At 41.6% G+C, this 24,274-nt stretch overlaps 1 protein-coding gene across 12 annotated transcripts in view; it reads left to right on the top strand.

Annotated features, from left to right (window-relative positions):
- Nucleotides 1-24,274, top strand: part of DAB1 (DAB adaptor protein 1) — a 1,099,844-nt gene that overhangs the window by 976,527 nt on the left and 99,043 nt on the right. The window lies entirely within an intron of this gene.

The following is a 24,274-nucleotide window of genomic DNA, read 5'->3' as shown; positions in this document are numbered from 1 at the left end:
TGCTAAACATTCTGCAATGTACAGGACAGTCACATGCAACAAAAAAGTATTGTGTGCTACGTGACTCAAATGTCTTACCAGATATTCATGCAGATGAAAAAATCTGTTTATAATGAGCTGAATCGAAAACTTAACTCTATTTTACATGTATTTTTATACTATATCTGTAATACTGTATTTTCCAGAAATGCAACTAAACTGAAAGATGTGCTTGGTTGTGTTTGACCTTTATTATGTGTTGTTCATCCTTCTAGAAACCACACCACTGTGATATTCTTCATATTTGAGTTACCGACATACACAGTTTCATGTGTAGCTGTCATGTTCACCACAACTCAGAAAGAACCCCTCTCTAGACCATGCCGCCATTTTCATTGGTTCATTCACTTCATTCATTCATTCATTCACCTCATTCATTCATTCATTCATTCATTCAGTCATTCATTCATTCCACAAATGCTTACTGAGTGAAAAGAGCACTGTACTTGGTGGATAAGGGTGAGCCAGCCTGAAACCTTTGCTTTGCATAACTTAGAAGAGATAAGACTTATATAAGTAACTAAATCCAAAGCAAGAATAATGACTATAATAAGAGAAAGATAATAAAATTATCATGAGAGTTCAAAAGAAGAGATGATTTCCTTTATCTGAAAAAATATGGACTGATTTAGGAAGAAAGGGCTGAACCTTGAAAAAATGGGCAGGGTTTGAAGTTAGAGAGATGAGGACCAGTATCCAGGCAAAAGGAATCCCAGGCAGTGTTTACTAAGGCTCCAGAATGGGAAAGTCATGAAGGAGGCAGGCATGGGGAACCTGAGATGCCACTGGTTTTGTGTAGGGAGATGTGTGATTGCTGTTAGTGAAAGATAAAACGGAGCAGGGAGGCAGGGGCCAGACTGTTAGGCCTGGAATGTCAAACCAAAGATTTTTGATAGAATCATCTTTATTACATCCCCAGTTATTATTCAGTGTACTCTGTCGCCCGGAAGCGGCACTAGATATACAGAGAGATAGGAGCAGTGACCGTAAGGCCACCCTTAGCTTTTAAGATGCCTTTGTGTAAATCAGGAAAAGGTTCCTTTCTTTAGGACTCATTGCTATTTGCTGGGAAACTGTTGCAGGAACAATACACATTTTTGGTGACTGTACTAGGACTAGATCCCCGTAGAGCCATGCGGTGCACACCTACCCAGCTGTACGTAGCAGATCTGGGAGTATCATCAAAGGATGAGTAGAAAGCAGGGCGTAAGGTCTTGCTGTTTCCTGCACACACCATTCACTGCCCAGCTTTCATAATTGGCTCAAGATGACCCCCTCCACTTTGAATGCCCTCTGCCCTTGTTACCCAGTTAAACATGTCCTCATTTCTCAGGGTTCAGTAATGTGAACAACGGCAGTACAGCAAAACGATTATCATTTATCAAGCACTTTCTCTGGGCCAGCTGCTTTATTAACTGAGCGTTACACACTTCATCCTTTGAGCCTGAATCATACGAGGTCTGTCTGAATCCACAGCCCACACTCCTTGCCAGTATAGTACTGGCACCAGACAGTGGACGTAGTGCAAGGAACATGGGTTCAAGATCCAGACTGCCTCAGATCTCCCCGACCAGCTGTGTGGTCATAAAACGATTTTTCTTAATGACTTTGTGCCTCTTTTACTCATCTGTAAGATGGGGATAATAAAAGTACCTCTGTTTAGGGTTAGTGCAAGGCTAAATGAGTATTTAGCCCCTTAAGACTGGTATAATACAAAGCTGTAGGTGTTCAGTAATATTCTATTATTAGCGGTATTGCCTTCTCTCTGTACACTTTCTCAGCAGAATTAAGAAATCCTTCTATAATGCTCCTAAGGGGAGCGTCGTCTGCTCACCTTCATCCTGGCACGTGACCATCGGTATCGTAATGACTTGACTCCACACTCCCATCAGCCTCCGTGCTCCAGGAGGCACGTTGTCCCATCCATTGCTGTATCTGTAGAGTATCGCAGAGGCCCTGTCATGTGACACTGATGCTAATTGGACACTGAGGGAAGCAGGGAAGGCAGTCAGGGAGGGATGGAACAAAAAAGTGGGAAGGAAGAAATAAGGAAATAATAAGTCAACTTATTATCGAAATGCTAATTGTCTGGGCCAGATATTGGAGCCCAAGATGCTACATACCAAAGATGCTAATTTTGCCATACAGGCAGTGAGTACAGAATGAATAATGTACATGATTCAGAGGTACCCAGTCCTAGGATGTCAGGGTGGAAGGTCCCTTGGGCATCCACTAACCCACTCATGTGTGAAGGAAGAAACCTAGAACCCGAGAAATGCCGCCCAAGGTAACCCCCCTCCTCTGTCCCCAGCAAATTATATGAAACATGCCTCGGCTTGAACATCTTTCTCTGATTCTCACAAAACAGGAAGCAGGACGTGTCTTCCTTCTTCCCTCTCCATCCTTATTTTGCCTTTCTCTGCTCTGCACCATCTTTTCCCTCTATCCCATCTCTATACTCTTTGTTCCTTCTCTTCAGTGTGCAAGCTCCCACAGGCCTGACAGCAACCCCAACTCCATTTTAATATCAAAGAGACGGAACATCTAAGGGGAAAAATTGGGTCTCTGTATGTTTAGTGTCTTGTTGTATGATATTGGATTTTAATTTATCACAATAAAAAATCAATTTATAGCTCAAAACCAACATATTTTCAGAAATTGGAGCTGTCAGGAAGCTGCCTCTGTATGATCATTTAGACAGGGGATAGATAATTCATGACAGGGGGAAAAGGATGGTCTTATTACCCTGGAAAGTGAGACCACGAAAGGTTTCAAGCAGATTTGGTAAACTCAGAAATGTAATGTCTTTCTCTTTATGAATGATTTTATTAATTTTGATCTTCAAGGTGGTAAAGAGATAATCATTTCTGTGCTAGCTGCTTTCACATGCTCGGCCTCACTTAACCCAATGCCCTAAGAACGCAGCTAAGAAAGTATTATTATTCCCCTTAAACAGATGAGGAAACTAAGACCCAGAGAGGTTAAGGGACTTGCACAAGACCAAATATCCAACAAATTGCAGAGCTGGGAATGGACTTCAGTAGGCACAGTGGTTAGGCCCATGTTCTCTCCAGTTCCAGGTGGTGGTCTCTCTCCCCTTCAAGGGCGTCGTTAGGACCTCTGGCAAACAAGGGACCATTCATTTGCTCTTCAGGGAAAATGTCAAACTGCCCTTAGGGTTGTCATCATGCAGACTGGCCCTGTGACTGAAGGTTTATCAGCTACTCTCTGGGCCTCTGAAGGCATGTGTGAGCCAGTGGCCTCAGAGTTAGAGAGCTTAAATATGCAGTGAGACCTTGGGTATGGCTCATCTGCTTGTTCTCTGGGACTTTTTCTTAAAGGCCCAGATTGTATACATGGTGGGCCATGTGGTCTCCTGCAGCTATTTAGTTTTGTCATTGTGGTGTGAAAGCCACCATAGACAATTATGCAAACAAATGAGTTTGGCTGAGTTCCAATAAAACTTTGTTTATAAATACAAGTACTTGGCCCACGGTCTGTATTTTGCTGGCTCTGTCCTGGATGGTCATTAAGGAGTCTTCTAACTTTCTCATTCTGGCCCCATGATGAGTCCTGTGGGAGAAGAGGGTGAGCACCAGCTGCAGATCTCTGATTCTTCATCTCCCGGCCCTTTGTTCACTGCTGTTCGGTGGCTGACTTTTGGGATGAGTAGAGAAGTACTTTTTATAAACCTTGAAAATAAGTGTTCAGCTCTAAAGAATTGTATCCGTTATTGTACCATTTGTTGAGCACTAAATGCCAGCTGCTGTGCTAAGTACTTCACATATATTTTTGTCATTGAACTCTTGTAATCTATCTATCAGTTATATATTACTATCCCCATTTTACAGATTAGGTGACTGAGACTCAGGGAAATTAGGTCACTTGCCAGGACTACTCTTAACATTTTTATCCATTTGTTCATTCAACAGATATTCATTGAGTACCTATTATGTGTCAAGGAATGGTCTCAGGGATATGTACGCACTGATGAATAAAAAGAAGGTCCTTCCCTACCTGGTAGAGTTTACATTCTAATATGGGGAGACATAGAAAGAATAATAGACATACATAGCCAGTAAACTCTGTTAGAAAGTAACAGTGCTCTGGAAAAAAAAGAAAAATGAATCAAGGTCATGGCATTTTTCCACTGTGCTTTCTCTGTCCTTGCAAAAGGGCCTGTGACATACATGCATTGTAAATCACAAATATTAACATGCTCTGGGAGCATCCTGTAGTTTTGAGGGTCAACTGAGTAATGGAAAAAGACACTTCTGAAAATTCTCATCCAAATTCTAGAAGCCGTTACACTTGATAAATCAGAGCTGTCCGTTTGGGTGTCTCTGCTTTTATTTAGATGACAGATTGCTTTATATGAAGTCTGCTGTTTATTGTTTCTCTATCTCGTGCATTTATTTTAAATTTTAATTTAGAACTCATTTCCCACTACTGTGCCTCGGTTATTTAATAGGTGCTTCTGTTTTTACAAAGACACTCCTTAGCAGAGCTGTTTGTATTGAAATGGTGGCACTGTAATTAGGTGGGACACTGGTATGACGGCTCTGTGGACCTCTCAAGTACTTCTCAGTGGCAGCCTGAGGTAGAGCGGCATTAATAGTTCTGGGTACAATAAAGGAATGTGTGTCATAGAAAGAGAGAGATTGGGTCAAGGTGAGAGCCTGGGAAAATTTGCGTCTCCACCAACAGAGTTCTGTCTGGGGACATGTTCATAGTGGAGCCTGTTGCCGAGATAACCAGCGTCATGGAAAGAGGTCTGGGTTTGCTGTCCGGGGCCTGGTCTTGAATTGTCACTCAGTTACAAAAAGGACAGGTCGAACTATAATGATGAAAACAATGACAATAATAGTGACTGCTTTCCCAGCTTGTAAGTGCTTTACCTACATCTCATTTCATACTTTGTATAAGTCACTGAACCGCTTTAGTGGCTCAGTGTTCTCCTTGGGAATAGGAGACTAGTAACTACCCAATTTTTAGAACAATCTTGCGAAATAGAGGTATTATCTCTGTTTTGTACAAGATAACACTGAGGTTCAGAGAGGGGCAGTGAATTGACACAGTGTCTCCGTAAGAGTTGCCCCATCCTCTGCATTACTTCATACCACCCGTCTGCCGGCCATAACAAGGAAACTAGTGTGTGAGTATGTCTTGCGTCGATTGCTAGATGTTACCTAGAGCAAAGCATGTCAGTGATTTCCTGGTTTACTTTTTCAACATTTCTTCTTTTGTGCTACACTTACTGATTATATATATTTTAATTCTCACATTAACAATGAGATGAATCTAATGCACTTACAGTTTTATATATTATACTCATACTCCTTCTTTCTTGTATTAACATGCTTGTCCCACTTTCTAGAGTGAGGACCATTTGCATGCCCTGATTACTTGCAAATAGGAAAAGTGGGGAGAATTGCACAAAGAAACAAACAAAAATGCTAGGCTAATTTGAAGGCAGGGTCCAGGATTTAGTCATTCTTGTATCTCCCATCTTCTGGCGTGTGGTAAGCTCCTAGTAGCTATTTGTAGAATTGCACTGAATTCCTCACTGCAGAAGTCAAGCAGCCTCTGACTTGTCCAGTTGTGTTCACCTAGAACCTTTGGCCGTTGTGAATGGCATCTCAGTTCTATCAACGGTCATCTCCTTGAGAAAGAAAATGGCAGCTGCATTCCGTTTGCTGGTGGCTTTCGTTGATGCAACCCATTTACTTCAGCCTTATCTGTCCTTCACAGGGTTCCGTTAACCTCTAGATGGATAGAAGGTTGTATAAAATGTATTAAACATCATATGTACTCATATGTATTAAACCTCACATTCCAGTGTTATTAATAACATTAATGCATAGATAACTCATTTTCTCCCATTTTCCTTTCTTTTTCCCCATTTTATCTATCTTGCTTTTTTCTTTTTCAGCATCCCTTTTCTCCTACTCATATGCCCGTAGATATACTCACCCTTTTTTTCTTATGTATTGCTTATGTATTTCCCAAAGACATTATCAAGTACTTGCTATGTATAAGGTATAAAGTATAGCCTGCTATAAAAGAAGTATAATATATTATGCAAATTCAGGGGGAGGTAGGATCTAACTGAGGGGAAGGAAAGGAACTAATATTTATTGAGCACCTACTATGTGTTGAGCACTATACTATTAAGTTCCTAGAGGACAGAAACTCCTGCTTTCTTCTATCCATCCTGTGACCCGCCTGCTACAGCAGGAAGCCCCCACCGCAGGGGGTCCTTAGGGACCTATGGGGGCTGCATCTCAAAATTTTGATGCCTGGGCACCCTGAGTCCTGGAGCATGTGCAAGCATGTTTTGATCCAAAAGATGAGAGAGAAGTTAGCTTAGCAGAGCTGGTGAGGTGGTGAGGGGTGGCCTGGGAGTGTTACATCCACATTGCTCAGTGATCACACACACACTGTCTCATTAGGCCCTTGCAACCACACTGTGGACTAGGTGTTAGCCCAGTCTGCTGGACGAAGCCATGAACGTGCTGCTCGGAGGAGAACAGAGATGCTCTAGGCACTAAGGACAAGAGGCCAGTACCTTGACTCAAGCCCAGGACCTCACTGTCTGTGTGATGAGCCCAACGTCAGATGCAGTGTACAGCTCTGTCAGGTGTAGGCAGCTCCTCTGCCCATGGCTTCAGCCAAGTATTTCTACTGGGATCAGCCCAGTACTCACCCTTCCTCCAGCTGCCTCAGTCACATAGCTCGGGGATTTGCCTGCCGGAATGGATTTGACTTCTTACACTATTTAGAAAATCAGGAGATTTCATGTCTGTAAGAAATTTACCAGGGAAGCACATTTTGTATTTAAAATACAAAATGCTGCACCTCCAGAGACTGATATCTGAATTTTTCATGAGGTCTAAGAGATGTGCAGACTATTTTGAAATTAGATATTTAAAATTTTGAAAATAAAGATTGCACAGCCAATTGTCTCAACTCAAGATAGTCATAACCTCACTTTTGAGGAGAAGAGACTTCATCTTCAATATAAATGGGTCCAAGGAGAGTGTCTGAGACTCAGATATGGAGATGTATCATCTCGTGACTCTGTGCAGGATGATATATTCACCCATGTGAATAGATGTGCATATTCTTGCATGTTTATTTCTGCACTGTCCTAGTCTGTGCTTATGTGGGTTTTTCTTTCTTTCTTTCTTTCTTTTTTTTTTTGGTTTAGTAGTAGCTTATGGTACAACTACCCTAACCCTTAACAAAACTTTCTTCATCTGATACAATGATAAAAACAATTTCTTATGTTTAAGAATCTCTTTGTAGTTTTTTTTTAATTTTCTTTCTTACAACTGATTTCACATTAATCTTCCAAGATTTGTATTACACTTGGAGTACTACTGCTGATCGAGCTGGAGCTCAGAGAGGCTAATTGTCAGCCCAAAGTCACACAGGGATAATTAATGGAGCCTAATCGTTATTTATATTTGATGCCTTTCTATTTATGAAAGTATGTCTATTATGGAAAATTTACAAAGTATAGACAAGTCATAAAGAAGAAATACATGTTATCTGAAATGTCACCACTTAGACATGAACCCAATCAAAATTTTGGTGTATAAACTACCAGTCTTCTTTACGGAACCATATATTTTTTTTTTTTTTCCAAAATTGAAATGATACTATACATGCTGTTTTGTAACACCCTTTTTTGCTCATCCACGTTTTTTCTCTTATTAAATATTTTCCTATAATGTCATTTTCAATCACTGTACAGCATTTTAGCATATGAGTGAAATATAATAAACACCATATTGCTAGTATCTGCATCTTTGGGCATATCTTATACCCATTTATGATTATTTCCTTCAGTTACATTCCAGAATTACTGAGTCAACACCTACGTATATTTTAAAGCTTCTAATTTTTTTTTTTTTTAATTTTGGTCAAACTGTGTTCTAGAAAGTTTTACTTCCAGACACACCAATACTGTCTGTTTCACTATATATAAATGTCAGCATGGAGTATTACCATTTCTTTTAAAAAAATAAAAGTTTACACTTTTTGATGCTGAACTTTAGTTTTAATGCCTCCGTCTTAATTTCATTATCTGCTCATAGTAGTCATTATAGGGCAGCAATATAACTGCAGAATCTTTTATATTGATGAGAATAATCGTTCTTTGGCTTTAGCTACAGATCTGAACGATGCCACAGGACATTGAGAATTGTCTGAAATTGGATTTCCCGTAGAGCTTGACTTACCGATTCTCCAGGTGTTGGCTGTCTGCGCCACCATTTCACCCACTACACTTGCTCTGGCCTGTGTTTAGGGCAATATTATCACTTCTCCATGTGTGCATCGATGTCACCAAGAGGAGAAAACGTGACAGTCTTTATTAGTAGAACTTAAGATTTCTGATCTTTGACTTTTAAGCAGAATTAAATCTATTTATATATTCATTCCTACACAGAAAGCTCTACAGTCGTAGGCAGGTCATTTCACTCTGAACCTACATTTTCTCAGTTATGAGATGGACTTTGGCACCATGTTTGCGTTCTTCAGACATCTGTTGCAATCATTCCGGGAGAGAGAATGCGTGTTCAAGTTCTTTACAGATGAGTGCTCCTTGGTGAGGTATTTTGTTTTTGTCACAAGAGAAGATAAAGTTCATTCAGCAAATGTTTATGAGTGAATCAGCTCCTGCTTGATGTGCTTTATTATAGGAATCACTTTGTAGAACTTCTGGAGACCAGGTTTCTTGAGCAAAGGAATACAGCCTAGGTTCTGTTCAAATTCCGAATTAGTGGGATCTGAAATGACGAGCTTTGACCGTAGCCTCCTTCAGGAGGGTCATCAGTTTGCTTTCTTGCCCACAGCGCCTGTCTTCCTGCTGCTTGGGTAAGGTCTTCCGGAGAACGAGGTGCACCTTAAACCTCTTGAGGCCATTTCTCTAGCCTCAGCGAACTTTCTGCACAAATCTGCCGTGGCTTTTATTTCTTTTTATGAAACTACATGAATATCATTGGGAAAGTTCAAGTTAACTCTTCCATGGAGTGCAAAATTCCATCCTTACGGACCAGAGCTCCCGTTAGCAGCCGGTAGAAGTCCCTTGTTTTTCCTTTCCTGAAACTCTCATCGGTAAAATTAAATTCTTCTATCAAACATTTACCAAGCACTGACTGTGTACCAGGCCCTGGGATACAAGGAATAATCAGAGAAACCCCCTTCTTGCCCAGGACTCATGAGCTAGCAGCCGAGTAAACAAGCAGTTATGCGACAGTGGGGTAGGCAAGATCATGGCGTGGTGGCCTCACTTCAAGTGTGTACACGTGTGCTTCTGTGTTAATGACCTGAAAAGGAAAGCAAACAGAAGCATTCTAATTAAGCGAGCAGATAATGTTTAATTGATTCATACAGGAATGTCGGTGAAATAGAGATGTAATACAGAGATATGGCACAGAGAACAGAATTACATAACTGAGCTCCGAAAGGGGAGTCAGGATGGAAACGCAGATGTTGTCAACCCCCATCCAAAAACATTCTTTTCTTTCTGCCAGCCTTTATTTGTTGTCACTTTTTACACATAGTTAGGTAAAACCAGAAAAGGTAGAGGCAGATAAATGAAACTGAAATGCCATGTTTTAAATTAAAAATGATTTTAGAAGACTGAAAAGAGGGTGGAAAAGGAAGGGGAGAAAACAAGGCTGATCTAAGACTTCCCCTGGGATAGTCACTTTTCATTTGCTTTTTATTTTTCCCAACCTCTTGCCATGTAACCAAAAGAATTGGAACGGGAGATTGATTGGGCAATCAGTGCTTTCCCAGGGGCTGTAAGGGAATCTCTTAGGTAATTTAACCTGGAAGGGGGTTTTGCTATAGGGACCGGCCCACATGGTTGCAGATAGACAAGATGATTTAATAAGGCTCTTCCTGCTGTAATTGCTAATCTTCCTGGTGGGAACCCCCTTCTCGTGCACATTAAAGACTCCATTAATTTGTTTATATATAAATTCAAGCTACTTCGGTTCTGTCACACGTCTAAGAGGCTCCCATTCAAGAATCCCTGTCTTATTCCACCCATTAGGATTTACCAATAAGAAAGATGTGTTATACGTTTTATTACCTTGTCTATGAAGCACACGTGACAACCAGGAAGAACATTCATGTGTAGTATGAATAACTGTCAGGGTAATTGATAAAGTCGTCTGTAATAAATGGAGCTAGAATGGCATTCCTGGATGCTGAGGTCTCTAAGTGCTCAAGAGGAGAGGGGAAAGGCACTAAATAAATCCAGTCTTTCCAGAAATTGCTGGCATTCAAGAAAAAAAAAAAATCGCCAACCAGAATCCTTAGGCCTGCATTTCACTTTCAAGTGTAATTCTTTTACGTTGCAATTCATATCTGCTGACACGTTGGAATCAACTCAAATAAAGAAATGCCATAAATCTTGCGTTGTTTATGTGAAGCACGTGTTGGCCCTGGAAGAAGTCTGGCAGGAGGCTGCCCTTGTGTGTAAATAGTTTAAGAGAACCAAGTGGCTGGAAAAGATGTAGATCCAGTCAAGACAAATGGTCCACCAGAAGCTACCTAGCCTGTTTAAAATACCCTCAGAAGTGAGAGGCTCAGTACTTTATCCTCGTAGGTGAATTGTAGCTGGCCATTATAATAATATGAATAACAATTGTAGCTGATATTATCACTATTGGACTTCTACTAAGTGCCAGCTACCTAAATACACTAGCTTTTTATCCTGAAAACAATCCCACATGGGAGGTATTACCAGCTGTGTTGTCTAGAGCATGTTATTGAACTTCTCTCTAACGTAGATTCTTCATTTGGAAATGCAAATAATGATATTAGGTTGGTACAAAAGTAATTGCGGTTTTTGCAATTATCTTTAACCTTTTAAACTGCAATTACTTTTGCACCAACCTAATAACAACCCTAACGGGGTGGTTGAGAGGATTAAATTAAGTCATATATGTCACGTGCCTAGGGCAGTGCCTGACACACAGTAAGTGCTCAGAAGTATGAGCTGACGTACCATTTTTCACTTTAAAGATAAAGAAACGAGTCACAGAGAAATTAAGAACCTTGCCCAAGGTGACGGATGGAAGATGTGAACGTGAGTCTTTTTAATTCCAAAGCCGGAATTCATTCTGCTCTTGCTGCCTGTCGGCTAACATGTTCTCCACGCTAATGTCACACCTGGGTCCTTTTTCTGAATTTTGAGCCTGGAAGGTGGGAGCTTTGTCTTCTCTACATCCCTAGTCTGCCTCCCACTCTTCAAAGCTGACGGAGTGGATGGAGCAACCTTCCTTGGTAGGATTTTTCACCTTCAACTGGAATTTGCTATTACCTGAGTACATGTTGCATCTTGTCCAAATGTGAATTAACGTGACCCTTCAGACTGCTAATCTTTTTTGCAATACAGTCTGCACCTCCTTTGCCCCATGAAAAAGTGTTGGACATTGTTATAGCAGCTCTCTGCACTCTTACTAGAGAGTCTGTTTGAATGATGCCTAGCCAGTGTTGCCCCCAGCCACGGCTGTATTTTTCTTCTCCAGCTGTTTTGCAGCTTAGACTGGTCTCGTGAGCTGCACAAAATACTAGAGAAGGAGTCAGATCCAGGATATAGACATCCCCCCAACCCCCTAATATTTCTTTACCTATATCCTTTGCTGTAAAAGATAAATGCCAGCTCTTCCTCTGACTATGCTGTGTTTCCTCCAAAGTCACTGGGATCCAGTTTCCCCAATTGTGTCATGCTGTACCCTCATCTCTGATTGCACATCTGTCAAGCCAACTGTAGGTCACAGAGTAATGCTCTGCGGCCATGTCCGGACTGGCCTGTCAGCACCCCCGCTCCCCACACTGCCTTGAAAATCCAGCCATCTTCATGAAACTTTTATAACTAGGGCTGGCAAGGAAGTGAACTTCAACATTTGACAAGGATTTTTGGTATGCGTGCACAAATAAAACAGCTTAGAAACAGACCCAGTACCTGGAACCAATAAAGGGTCAGTGGAGAAAATACAAATGTGATTCTAATTCCCCTTGTATTATCTTGGCCGGTTATACAAATACTCTGGAACTCCATTTCTTCATTTGTAAATAATAATATACACTGCACTGTGCATTGAATTATACTAGACATGTCAGAAATGCCTTGAAAACTGCAAAATGCCCTGCAAAATGTTAATTGCTGCCAAAATGGAAAGAGAGCGACATTTAAAACCAAAGTTAGAAGTGGTGAGGCTCTGCAGCTGTGAACTTGGCCACTTGACCTCTCTGAGCCACATTTTCTTAATCTGTAAAAATGGGCAAAATAATCTTCATACTCCACGCATGTTTCACAGAGTGGTTGTCAGGCTCCAATATGATGTAAATGAAAGTGTTTGTATAAAAATTGAATTCTGAAGTATTCTGCAGCTATTAGGCACCATGTTTATTATCGGGATGGCCAGCCAGTGGAGCGTCTCATCTTTGTTTTTGCAAGTCCATAGGGCACCTTTGTAAATGCAGTCAATTTCCCATGAAGAAACCTTTACTTTTCACTGCAAGAAGGTTTCCAGCTTTCTCAGCCAAATGATTCTTCTTACACCTTAATTGGACAGAGAATAGAGAGGAAACAGAAGTCAGAGCCAGGAATTGGGCTTTTTCCATGTAGGTACGAATTAAAGAGCTGTGACTGTCTTTGACTCTCTTTTTTGCTGTCTGCCGGACAACGTTTTCACAGTCCTGGGATGAAGTATTAATAACTAAGATCCCTATTAAGGATAAATGCTAGTTCTGCTTTGTACCAAAAGATATATGCCAGGACATAAAAAGAATTCTCTCCATGGTGCTCCTATTAATTCATAGTAGTTTAGAGAGTTGTAAAAAGCCACCTAATTACTTCTGCCTGCTGTGTATTTCAAAGATGGCAGGTATCTTAGTAGATTCAAGGTAAGTCTGGCATTGAAGTCACTGGGCTACAATCTTTTTTCACCCCCTCTTGGAACCATCAGTTCAGTCTGTAAGAGAATATTGGCTCCAAGAACCATTTGCATCCTTGGGCTCCCTTTGTCCTTGTATGAGTGGTGAGACGCTGAGTTGTCCCCTTTGCCTCTGCTGGCATCCGTTTGGCCTCCTGGAAAATGAGGGCAATCATTGTCATTCGTGTATGTGATATGACTGAAGGACCCTGTGAAGGTCCCAACCTGCCTTCTGAGCTAATCTGTGTACAAGTGACCAGCCCTCCAAGATGAGAACCATGTCCCTAAATGGTGCCTGTGCACAGTCTGCTGAGCTGTGGAAACAGTAGTTACACATCATTGGCAGGTTCATGATACATTAGGTCATGGATGAGTGAAGGGATATGGGCTAGAATTCTCATGCAACAGCTGAGCTGTGGAGGCAGGAACCCCTGTTTCCACACCACCTTTTCCTGCTGAACAACATTCCCCGTGGCCTAGCGGGGTTCCCTCAGGAGCTTGGTACTCATCCTCTTTGAAAAGAGGCTCCGGCCCAGCCCAACGTCACATCCCTTCCTTACAAGAACCCTATCTCCTTATAAACAGAGCATTCCCTCATCACCAAAAGCAAAGCCAGGCCTTCCACAAGTCAGACTCTGTTCACCTTTTAAGTGACGAGCTCAGAGAAGACCCCTAGCCCCGGCCTTTCCTCCTCAGCACAACTGACCCCCCACCCCCACCCCCTTTGCTTCCTGAAGACCTAGAAGCTCCAGGTCATCCTTCTAGAACTGTGCTGTCCAGTTTAGTAGCCTCTAGCCACATGTGGCTATTTAGATTTAAATTTAAATTAATTATATTACTCAGCCATAAAAAAGAATGAAATTTTGCCGTCTACAACAACATGGATGGACCTAACGTGTATTATGCTGCGTAGAGTAAGTCAGACAGAGAAAGACAAATGCCATATGATTTCACTTATATGTGGAATCTAAAGAACAAGATAAAGGAACAAATAAAACAGAAACAAACTCATAAATACAGAGAACATTTTAAGGGTTGCCAGATAGGAGGGGGTTGGAGGATGGGTGAAAAAAGGGGAAGGAATTAAGAAGTACAAATTGGTAGTTACAAAAGTAGTTATGGGGATGTAAAGTATAGCATAGGGAATATAGTCAATATTATTGTAATAACTATGTATGGTGTCAGATGGGTACTAGATTTATTGGCGTGATCACCTCATAAGTTACATAAATGTCTAATCACTATGTTGTACACCTAAAATTAATATAATATTGTATGTCAACTGTAATTGAAAAATTGAAACAAAGTTATTTTAAAAACTAAATTTAAATTAATTAAAATTTAATATAATTTAGGAACTCAGTACCTCAGTCATACCAGGCATATTTCAAGTGCTCAAAAGCCACATAAGCTTAGTGGCTACCTGTGAAATAATGGGAGAAATATACAGAGGGTGCCAAAAAAATGTATACACATTTTAAGAAAGGAAAAAACTGTATTAAAATTGTGATACTCAATGTATGATATGTGACAATTAAGTTCGCGAACTTGTTGCACGGATGTTGCTAACCTTTTCTGATATCAGAGGGATTATTCATTATGAGCTTGTACCAACTGGACAGTTCACCAAGTTTACTATTTGGAAATGCTGAAAAGGCTGCGTGAAAAAGTTAGACGACCTGAACTTTTTGCCAGCAATTCATGGCTCTTGCATCACGACAATGCACCAGCTCACATGGCACCGTCTGTGAGGGAGTTTTTAGCCAGTAAACAAATAACTGTATTGGAACACCCTCCCTACTCACCTGGTCTGGCCCCCAATGACTTCTTTCTTTACATGAAGATAAAGGAAATATTGAAAGGAAGACATTTTGATGACATTCAGGACATCAAGGGTAATATGATGACAGCTCTGATGGCCGTTCCAGAAAAAGAGTTCTAACATTGCTTTGAAGCGTGGACTAGGTGCTGGTATCAGTGCAAACCTTCCCAAGGGGAGTACTTTGAAGGTGACCATAGTGATATCCAGCAATGAGCTATGTAGCACTTTTTCTAGGATGAGTTTGCAAACTTGTCGGACCTTCATATAATACCAATAACAAAAGATGAATACAAGTCATGTTTGACTTCTGCAATTACAAGCGGTGCTCAAAGTGGTAACCATCAGTGTAATTTTAATATAGTTTTTTTTCTGTCTTAAAAGGTGTGCACTTTTTTTTTTTGGCACCCTCTGTATTTATATTGGTCTCTGCCCCGGCACACAGCTTTTTAAACCCTTGGAATGTCCTGGGTGATGGCGTGTCTTTTGTGCTAATGAGGAGACTCTGGGTGGGCTCCTGGATCGCTTCAGGATGGGGTTTAGTCACTGGCATGATCAAACCATGATTAGAAGCTTGGAAGTTTAAGCCCCACCCCCCTTTTCTGAGACTGGGAGAGGGGCTGGAGACTGAGTTAATGATTTCTCATGCCTATAAGGACGCTTCCATAAAAATAAAAATCATGAGGTTCAGAGAGCTTCCGGATGGTGAACATGTGGAGGTCCAGGGAGAGGAGCTCGCACAAAGAGGACATAGGAGCCATGTGCCCCCTTCCCACATACCTTGACCTATCATCTCTTCTATCTGGTTGTTTCTGAATTATCCTTTTATATCCTTTATATCCTATTGTATCCTTGTATAATAAATTAGTAATGTCGTAAGTAGACTGTTTTTCTGAGTTCTGTGAGCTACTCTAGCAAATTAATCAAACCTCAGGAGGCAGTCATGGGAACATCTGATTTGTAGGCAACCTGTCAGAAGCACAGGTAACGTGGAATTGGCAATTGGCATCAAAGTTCAGGGGGCAATCTTACGGGACTGAGTCCTTAACCTGTGAGATCTGCTGCCATTGTCAGGCGTATGTGTCAGGATTGAGGGAAACTGTAGGACACTGAGCTGGTATCACAGAGAATTGCTTGGTGTATGTGGGGGGGGGGGGGCGGAGGGACCCACACATTTGGTGTCAGAAGTGTTGTGAGTGTGCTAGTAGTTTGAGAGTCAAGGAGAAACACATGGGAGGTGTGTTCCCTGCACACTACCTTATTGTACAGTACAGATATAAAATACCCCTCCACCATAGAAAGTTCTGTCAAACAGGGCTGTTCTAGAGTATATATCATTCTGCCCTGTGCTGAAAATGCCCACCTCTGACTGAGTTCCTTCTCTATGCCAGCTTCACGCTAAGTACTTTATAATCCCCAAAACAGTTTTAAAATTCAGTATGACTTAACACACGAAAAACCTAAGGATTAGTGGTGTTGACCTGCCCATGGCTGAGCTAGGACTGGACCCTGGGTCTGTCTGCTCTGAAACCTACTCATTGAACTACTGTTCTGCTCTGTCGATGCCTGCGTACTGCAGTAGATATGCTGTCTCCTGTGTTAGTTCCTGTGCGGCATCTTCCGTGAGCTGGTGAGGGGACGGTGAGCTGCCCAATGAGGCTGGGCTGATGCAGGCACTAGGGTCTGCATGCGTTTTCTTGTGAGGCACAGTGCCGAACACTTTCCGTCATGCATCATGTTTAGTTCTCCTAATAACCCCATCAGGTAGATACTTTTATTATCACTACTGAATACATGAAAAAAATTTCCACTTAAAAAGTTAAGCAATGTGGTGGTCGGTAAATGGCAGAGCCTGAAATGGGACCCCGATGGTCTGGTCTCAAAAGCCCCTGCCGTGTCCATTGGGTCTCTCTGCTTTCACTCACCTCAGTGTGATGATTTTAGGCTCACTCCCAACAGAAGGGTTCTCGGCCTCTTCTCAAACCTGGAGGACCTCAGTGAATCTTCTGCTTGCTTTGGGAGAGTAAACAGAGCAAAACGTCTGAGTGAAGTGGATGCTTCTGAGTGCAGGGGCTTATCTAGTCCCTGGAGAGCTGGCTGTGGGTAAAGGCTGGCCCTTTCCCTCCGCTACTGAAGTGCTAATCGATGCAGCAAATACATCTGATTGACTTCTTGTCAGAGCCCCATTTTGCAACAATGGACAACATCTTCTGTAATTTGAAAACTGATTACAGAGCTGCAATCCTGGTTTGCTGTGTGTGGTTTGTTTTTTTTTTTTTCCTTTTACATAAATGGAATTTCTCTTTAGGAGAGAGAGCAAAAGCTTTTCTGGTTGATTCCAATCCATTTCCAAGGAGGTTTCTTTGCCCACCTCTTTTTTTTTTTTTTTTTTTAGTTAATGTATTAAATAACGGTAACAAAACTTGAAGGTACAGCAAAGGAGAAAACATAGTACCATCTGCACTCCATTTTCATTCGTTAAGAACTCTGAACCTAATAAAAAAGATGAACTTCATAAACAGTGCTTATTCCATTTTCTTGTATATCTATAGTGACCTGTTAACAAGTACGTTGTATGTGTAAACTTGGTGTATGTATCTGAAATCCCAAATTCAAAATGGTTAGGAGGATAGATGAGAACATAGTGAGTGGTCCCCAGCTCTACATTCATAGTTTGGTCAGAGAGGGGAATTTAAGCAAAGATCACCAAGGCAGGGGGGCCAGGTCAGTTTCCATAGAAACTAGTTCGTACGGTGACTCTAAGGCATCACCAGCAGCAGCAGGGAAGTGTAGCAGCCTCCAGTTGAATTCCACTAGAGCGTGTGTGTGTTCTGAATTCGTTACCATCCTCCTCGGATACTTCTCAAGAGTAGGAACATTTATGAGAAAGCGTATGTGTTCTGGACGGAAGGGGGTTTGGATTTGAGTCCAGGCTGTATACCTAATCGTGAAGAGAACAGGCTTTAAAATCAAACTGAATGGGATCTAGAGCCAGAGGCAGCACTGCCATGGCGTGCAGGCTCAGTCCAGCCCACCACCTATTTTTGTCCAGCCACAAGCTAAAAAGAGCTTTTACATTTTTTAATGGTTGAAAGAAATCAAAAGAAAAATAACATTTTATGATGGGTAAAAAAGTATGTGAAATTTTAATTCCATTGTCCATAAATAAAAGTTCTTTGCCCCACAAAGAACTTTGTGGGTTGGCATGTTGTCTGTGGTGCTTTCGCACTGAGGCAAAGTTGTGTAGTTACAGCAGACAGTATGGCCTGCAAAGCCAAAGGTTTTGACTGTCTGGCCCTTTATAGAAGATGTTTGCTGAACCCTACCCCAGAATCTAGACCCCGGATCTAAAAGGGAAGGCTATTTAACTTCTTTGTACTGCAATTTCCTCACCTGAAAGGTAGGGTTAGTGACAGCAGTCACATCATCAGGTGGCTGTGTGAACTGAATGCGATGGCACAGATGACTCATTTAGCACAACTCTTGCACACGGTAGACGTACAATAAACCCCAGCTGATGACCACGTGATTTTTGGTCAAGTTACTCAAACTCTCTGAGCTTCAACGATCTCATCTGTAAAACAGAGATAATAATAGATCCTTACAGGATTTTTTAAAGGATTAATGAGGTAGCTTATCAATAACGTAATGGCCAATTTTTATTTAACACTTACTTGACAGATATGAAAAATGAGACAAAAAAAATCACTAAGTGACTTGCGTTACCCACCCAGACAGTGGGGTTATGAAACAGGCCGTCCCCAGAGCCCACTGTTCTGCCTAAATAACTGTCCTCTGACCTCGGTGCCTGACAGGGAGTGAGGCTATATCCGTCCTTTCCTCCTCCTCCTGCTACTACAGTGGTACCTTCCACGTGCCTGTTTGTCACTCTGTCATTCTACCTGTAATGTACTTCTTCACGTTTCTGTCTCAAGCATTTATTTATAACTGTCTTATCATTGGTCACATGTGTTTTTGCCATCCTTCCTGGAACATGATTTTCTTGAACTTGGGAACCATATCTTATCATCCTGTGACCCTAATGTCTAGCATGGTACCTGGTCCATTGTGAGGGCTGAGTTCGTGTTTGCTAATTGTCTGAAGAAACAAATTAATGAGCAACAATATGAAGTTGTCAATACTGTTTGTGAATTTTCTTACACTAATCCTATTGAGCTTCTTTGGGTGATGTGTATTGTTCCAGAACATTTGGTGTATAGCTGGTGTGAGAGCGCATGTGCAAAGGAACCGTTACATAGTAAGAGCCTATATGTGTGATGGGACCCTTGCACTTACAAGGAATTGAAGAAAACATATTTGCCTTCTCATTGAAAAAGTCATTTGCAGCTTGCCTTCTGTCTCTGCTTGGCAGTTCCATTCATACTTGCAAGATTTCTCAGGTAGAAGATGGTGGAAGGGCCTGCTAGGCCAGGAATCAGACCATCCCATCTTGGTGATGATTCCCCTTGGGGATGCAATATGAGACCTTCATAGAGCACGGCTGACCTTGCTTATGTGTCCTCCTCAGGCCTGGAGATTCACAGCGGGGGTGAATGCAGCCCTTACTCAGAAGTATGCTTTTGTCCTCTGTCTGAACACAGTTCTCTGAGGCCATTCTATGCTCTTAATCTGCGAGACTGGAAGCAGACTTCTAGGCAGGCAGAGAGGAAGGCTGAAATTAAACAGATAATTTGACTTTCCAGGTTAGACCCTAGAATAAAAGAAAGTGCGACCGCAAGACTGTCATAATGACCTCACAGACTCTTATGTGTTGGAATTTTTTAATTGATCCATAACTGTTTAATGGGAACATTATTACTCTTACTTAGTAGACATGGAAACTGGGGTTTCAGAGGTCGAGGTTGTACATGTAGAGCCTTTCAGAGCCTGGAGCAGAATTTAAATCTTTTGACTGCTAATCACCTAACCCAACCACACCACAGATGCATCCTAAACTCAGGGCCCAGATTATTCTGTCACTTACGTAATAAGCATCAAGGATTCAGCACTGAGCGAGCAAGACAGATGAGGCCACAACACTTATTCCCCTCTATTTTATTGAGAGTCAGACAATAATCATGTAAGTAAATAAATAATTTCTGATAGCGATAAGTACTCCTTTGTTTGTTTGTTTGTTTGTTTGTTTGTTTGTTTGTTTGTTTGAGTCAAGGTGATGTGATATAGAATAACTGGCAGGGATTACAAAATGAGATAGGAGAAGTCAGAGACAGCATCTCTGATGAGGGGACACTTAAGCCAATACTTGAACAATGTAGAAGAAAGCATGAATGAAAACACGGGAAGAAAGAGTGTTGCGGGTGGATGAGTGAGAGCAGCTATTTTTGCTCACATGTCTAAACTGATGTAGGTAAAACCGGTGGTCTTTTCCTTGCTGGGGAATGTGTCCCAGCCGTGGTGGTTACAAGGACTATATCATCAGCTCCTGAGGGGCTCAGGGTTCAGATTGGTCAACTTTCCATTCCTCCTGCTGACAATTTCCTTTCTCTCCATCTCCCACATCCAAAGCCCACCCATCCTCAGGCCTGGGTCAGACAGCTTCTCTCTCGGAAACCTTCGCTGGTTCCAGGCCCCACTGGGGAGTATTCCTTCCCCTAAGCCTTTTGTCTTTACTCCTCTGTTTTTATTCTAAGCATCTTCTTCTCTGTGTTGTACATATTTCTGTCCACACATCAAGACTGGAGTATAGCACAGTCATCAAGACCGTGACACTGGAGGTAGGACAGGCTGTAGGTTTGGGTCCCAGCTTTCTCATGTGTGATTTGAGGAAATTGCTTAATCTCCCTAGACCTCAGTTTCGTTATCCAGAAGCGAGCTTAATTGCAATGCCTATAGAATAGGGTTATTCAGAGGCAAAAATGAAATGACTCCCATAAAGAACTTAGTTCATAGTAAGCACCCCATAGGTATAAATAATTGTTGTAGTTATTGTTACTGCATGCCTCACAGCCCATGGTTCACTCTCCTCTGGGTTTGAGAGCAGGGATTGTATATCATAAACGTTTGTATCTGTGTGTTCTAACCGAGTTCCCGGACCATAAGCAGTGCTCAGTAAATATTCTGAGTGAATGAATGAAATCTTCCTTTCTCTATAGATGTAAACACTACCACATTATAGAATTCCAGAACTGAAATGAACCTTAGCCGTCACTGAATTAATTCAACTCCTTAATTTAAACAAAAGGAAATGGAGGCCAACAGACGTTAAAGAGTTAAGCCCAAAGTTACCATGGGTGGCAGATCTGAAAACAGTGTCTGTTTCCTCTCAGAACAGCAGTTTACATAGAAGTAGGTTATAGAGAGCTCCGAGAGTAACAGCTCTGGTTCTCCACGATGAGCCCAAATTTAGAATATTTTTTTCTCATTAGAACACTGCCTCTCTTGAACATTTGGCCTAATTTTTTTTTTTTTTTTTTATAATTTGGAAATGGTGGCAGAGACTGGCCTTGTTTATTTTTTTATCCCTAGGAGAGCTCAGACCCTTGGACAGAACAGATGCTCTATAAACACGTGATGAATTAATGGACATGTGGCCACACCACTTATAGCTCAGTAATGTACAAGTATTCATGTACAAAGGAATCTAGAGGTTGGCCTAAACACAGAATTTGGAGTTATGCTCCCCGTGTTACAGAGTAACTTTTATAATCTCAGGCCTCGCCCTTTCCCCGTGGCCCATCTGATGACAGAAGCATCCCTGGGAGGTGATATACATTGATTCATCCATGATTTGAAGGTTTGTGAGCATTTAAATGACACCTGGGGTGATTGATTTCAGAAGCAGAGCAGATTGTGTTTAGAAATCATTTAATGGGCTAGAATTCATGTAATCATTCAACAAGCATAGAAGAACACCCTACTATGTGCCAGGTCCTTTTTCCTGTCCTCATGAGGAATGTGGGGGAAAAGAATCATGCCTCCCTCATACGGTTGCTTTGAGGAGAGTTAAATGAGAACAATACATGTAGAACCCCAAACACCATGCCCAGCATGTATTAATTCCTCAAAATATTTGCTCGTATTTATAAAATAGGTATATGTTCGTCAAATTATGACAATAATTGAATAATGAGGAAAAGCAAAGTGACTACGATATACTTTGAATTTTCTCATTGCAGAGATGCTTTTCTTCCTTATTTTTTTTAACTCACCTCATTAAATTACTTTACCTATAAATCCAGCGATATCAGGTAAAATAATGCCTGAAACCCTTTCTAGCCTCATGATACCCTAAGCACTTCTAGGTAGATAGAGGCCCGCGTCCCTGAGACCCTAGCAGAATTGGCCATTCTCCCTCTGTTCTATCTCTTACTTTGTATCTGTTTTTATTTATATTTTATAACGCACATCCTTCCTGGTTTTGTCTCTCTATCAACCTGCGAATCTTGAGAGTAAGGACAGGATGCTATTCATCTTGGTTTCTACCAAGTTTCACACCTAGAAGGTGTTCAGGTAATGAAGGGTGAGTGAATACGGCTCCTTTTGTCCTTTATCAACTTTCTGCCTTTCAACGTACCTCCCTTTTTCTGCCATTCAGTCAAAAGGAAGTCACTCTGTATGTCTCACACACTTTCATATCTTTGAAGTCCTCATACTACATAAGGGAAAATTCACATTTTTATGATCTCTAATCCTTCATGGCCCTCCCTTGACAAGGCACAGAGCGGAAGCTCCACCCCACCAACTGGCTCGCTTTGGGACTGCTCTGGGCCCTCATACACCAAAGACGGGTTTGCCCGTTGTTTGTAAAAGAGCTGTGCCCCCTGCAGAACACGAGACATGACCTACATTTTTGATGAAGCATTTAAATTGGGCGAACAGAACACTTGCCCCTCCCACCCCCTGTGTAGAGATGGACTTAATGAGCCTGTGTCTTGTTGAGATTAAAGGAACTAAAAAGTCCACTACCTCCCCACCCCTAAAACGTTCAGTGCAAAGAGAGAATGGGAGGGGGGGAATAAATGAACAGGAAGAGAGATTTCAAAACATTAAACGAAATAACAGGAGCTCTATGTGTCATTTAAGATCTCAGTTCTGCCAGAGGGTAAGGGGGGTGGGGGGTGGGGGGTGGGAGATGAGGGTAAGGGGGATCAAATATATGGTGATGGAAGGAGAACTGACTCTGGGTGATGAACACACAATAGGATTTATAGATGATGTAATACAGAATTGTACACCTGAAATCTATGTAATTTTACTAACAATTGTCACCCCAATAAATTTAATTAAAAAAAAAAAAAAAAAAAAAAAGATCTCAGTTCTGTTTTAGGAAAGGTTAACCCAGCGTAATTATTGTTGCCTAAGAGAAGGGGAAAGAAAATAATAAGAGCTGGGCACCTACGAGGGGCCTCATAAGACATGACAAGCCAGCAAGGCAGGTTTTAGTCTGCATTTGACAAATGGGATACGGAAGCTCACAGAGGTTAAGAGACCTGCCGGAAGTCATCCCAAATAGGAATCACCTAAGTCTGGGTTCAGAATCTGGGCTCCCAGCTCTATGCCCTTGCTCTTTCCTTCTACGCCAGTCCAAAGGAGTATTAGGAAGAAGACCCAAGCCTGCCTGGCTCCAAATACCACGTATGCCCTAGAAGGAAATGACATTGCTCCTGCAATTAGAATATGAAAACAGAAAAAGAACAGGAAAGAAAGTTTAAGGAAAATCAAAGTGGCGCAGTGAAATCACGCTGGGTTTTGGAGGCTGTCTTTGCAGACTGTTTAATTGGCGTATTTTGAGGGTTAGATTAGAGGAAGAAGAAAAAAGACAGTGTTCAACATGATTTACATGAAAATGAGAAGAAGGGGAGAACGTGGGGTATTAAAATGTGTGAGTTGAATCCTTAGATGTCTGCCTCGTGAGTGGTGCACGGCAGAACTTTTAAATTGGCTACATTGCTTTAATTGAAATATAGAAATGTAATAACACAATGTGACAGGTACCTATGGAGGGGGATAGCGGCTGCTCCCACCTCTCCCTCAAGCAGCAAACAACAGGGGGATGGAAGAAAAAAAATACACACCGAGAGAAGCACTTGAAAGGGCTTTGTTCTTTTCCAGGCTCTTTGAGGTTTGTTTTTTGAAAAATGCATCTTTTTTTCCTCATTCGCTCCAGGGTCCAATTAATCCACACCACACCACCCCCATTCCCAGCATGTTCTTGCCATAGAGGTATTTTGCATCAATTAGGGTGTTTGTTGTATATTAGATGGAGGAAAAAGAATTTGTAAAATATCCAGATTTGCCTACAAAGATCGCAAATCTGTTGATACCGTGTTTCCCCGAAAATAAGACTGGGTCTTATATTAAGTTTTGCTCTGAAAGACGCATTAGGGCTTATGTTCAGGGGATGTCATCCTGAAAAATCCTGCTAGGGCTTCTTTTCCGGTTAGGTCTTATTTTCGGGGAAACACGGTAGTCTGAACCCAATTGGTGAGTTGGA

The sequence above is a fragment of the Rhinolophus sinicus genome, chromosome 14 (genome assembly GCF_057876585.1).
Source record: "Rhinolophus sinicus isolate RSI-liver-muscle chromosome 14, RSI-T2T, whole genome shotgun sequence".
Taxonomy (NCBI): Eukaryota; Metazoa; Chordata; class Mammalia; order Chiroptera; family Rhinolophidae; genus Rhinolophus; species Rhinolophus sinicus.
This window is presented reverse-complemented; position numbering and strand designations above follow the sequence as displayed.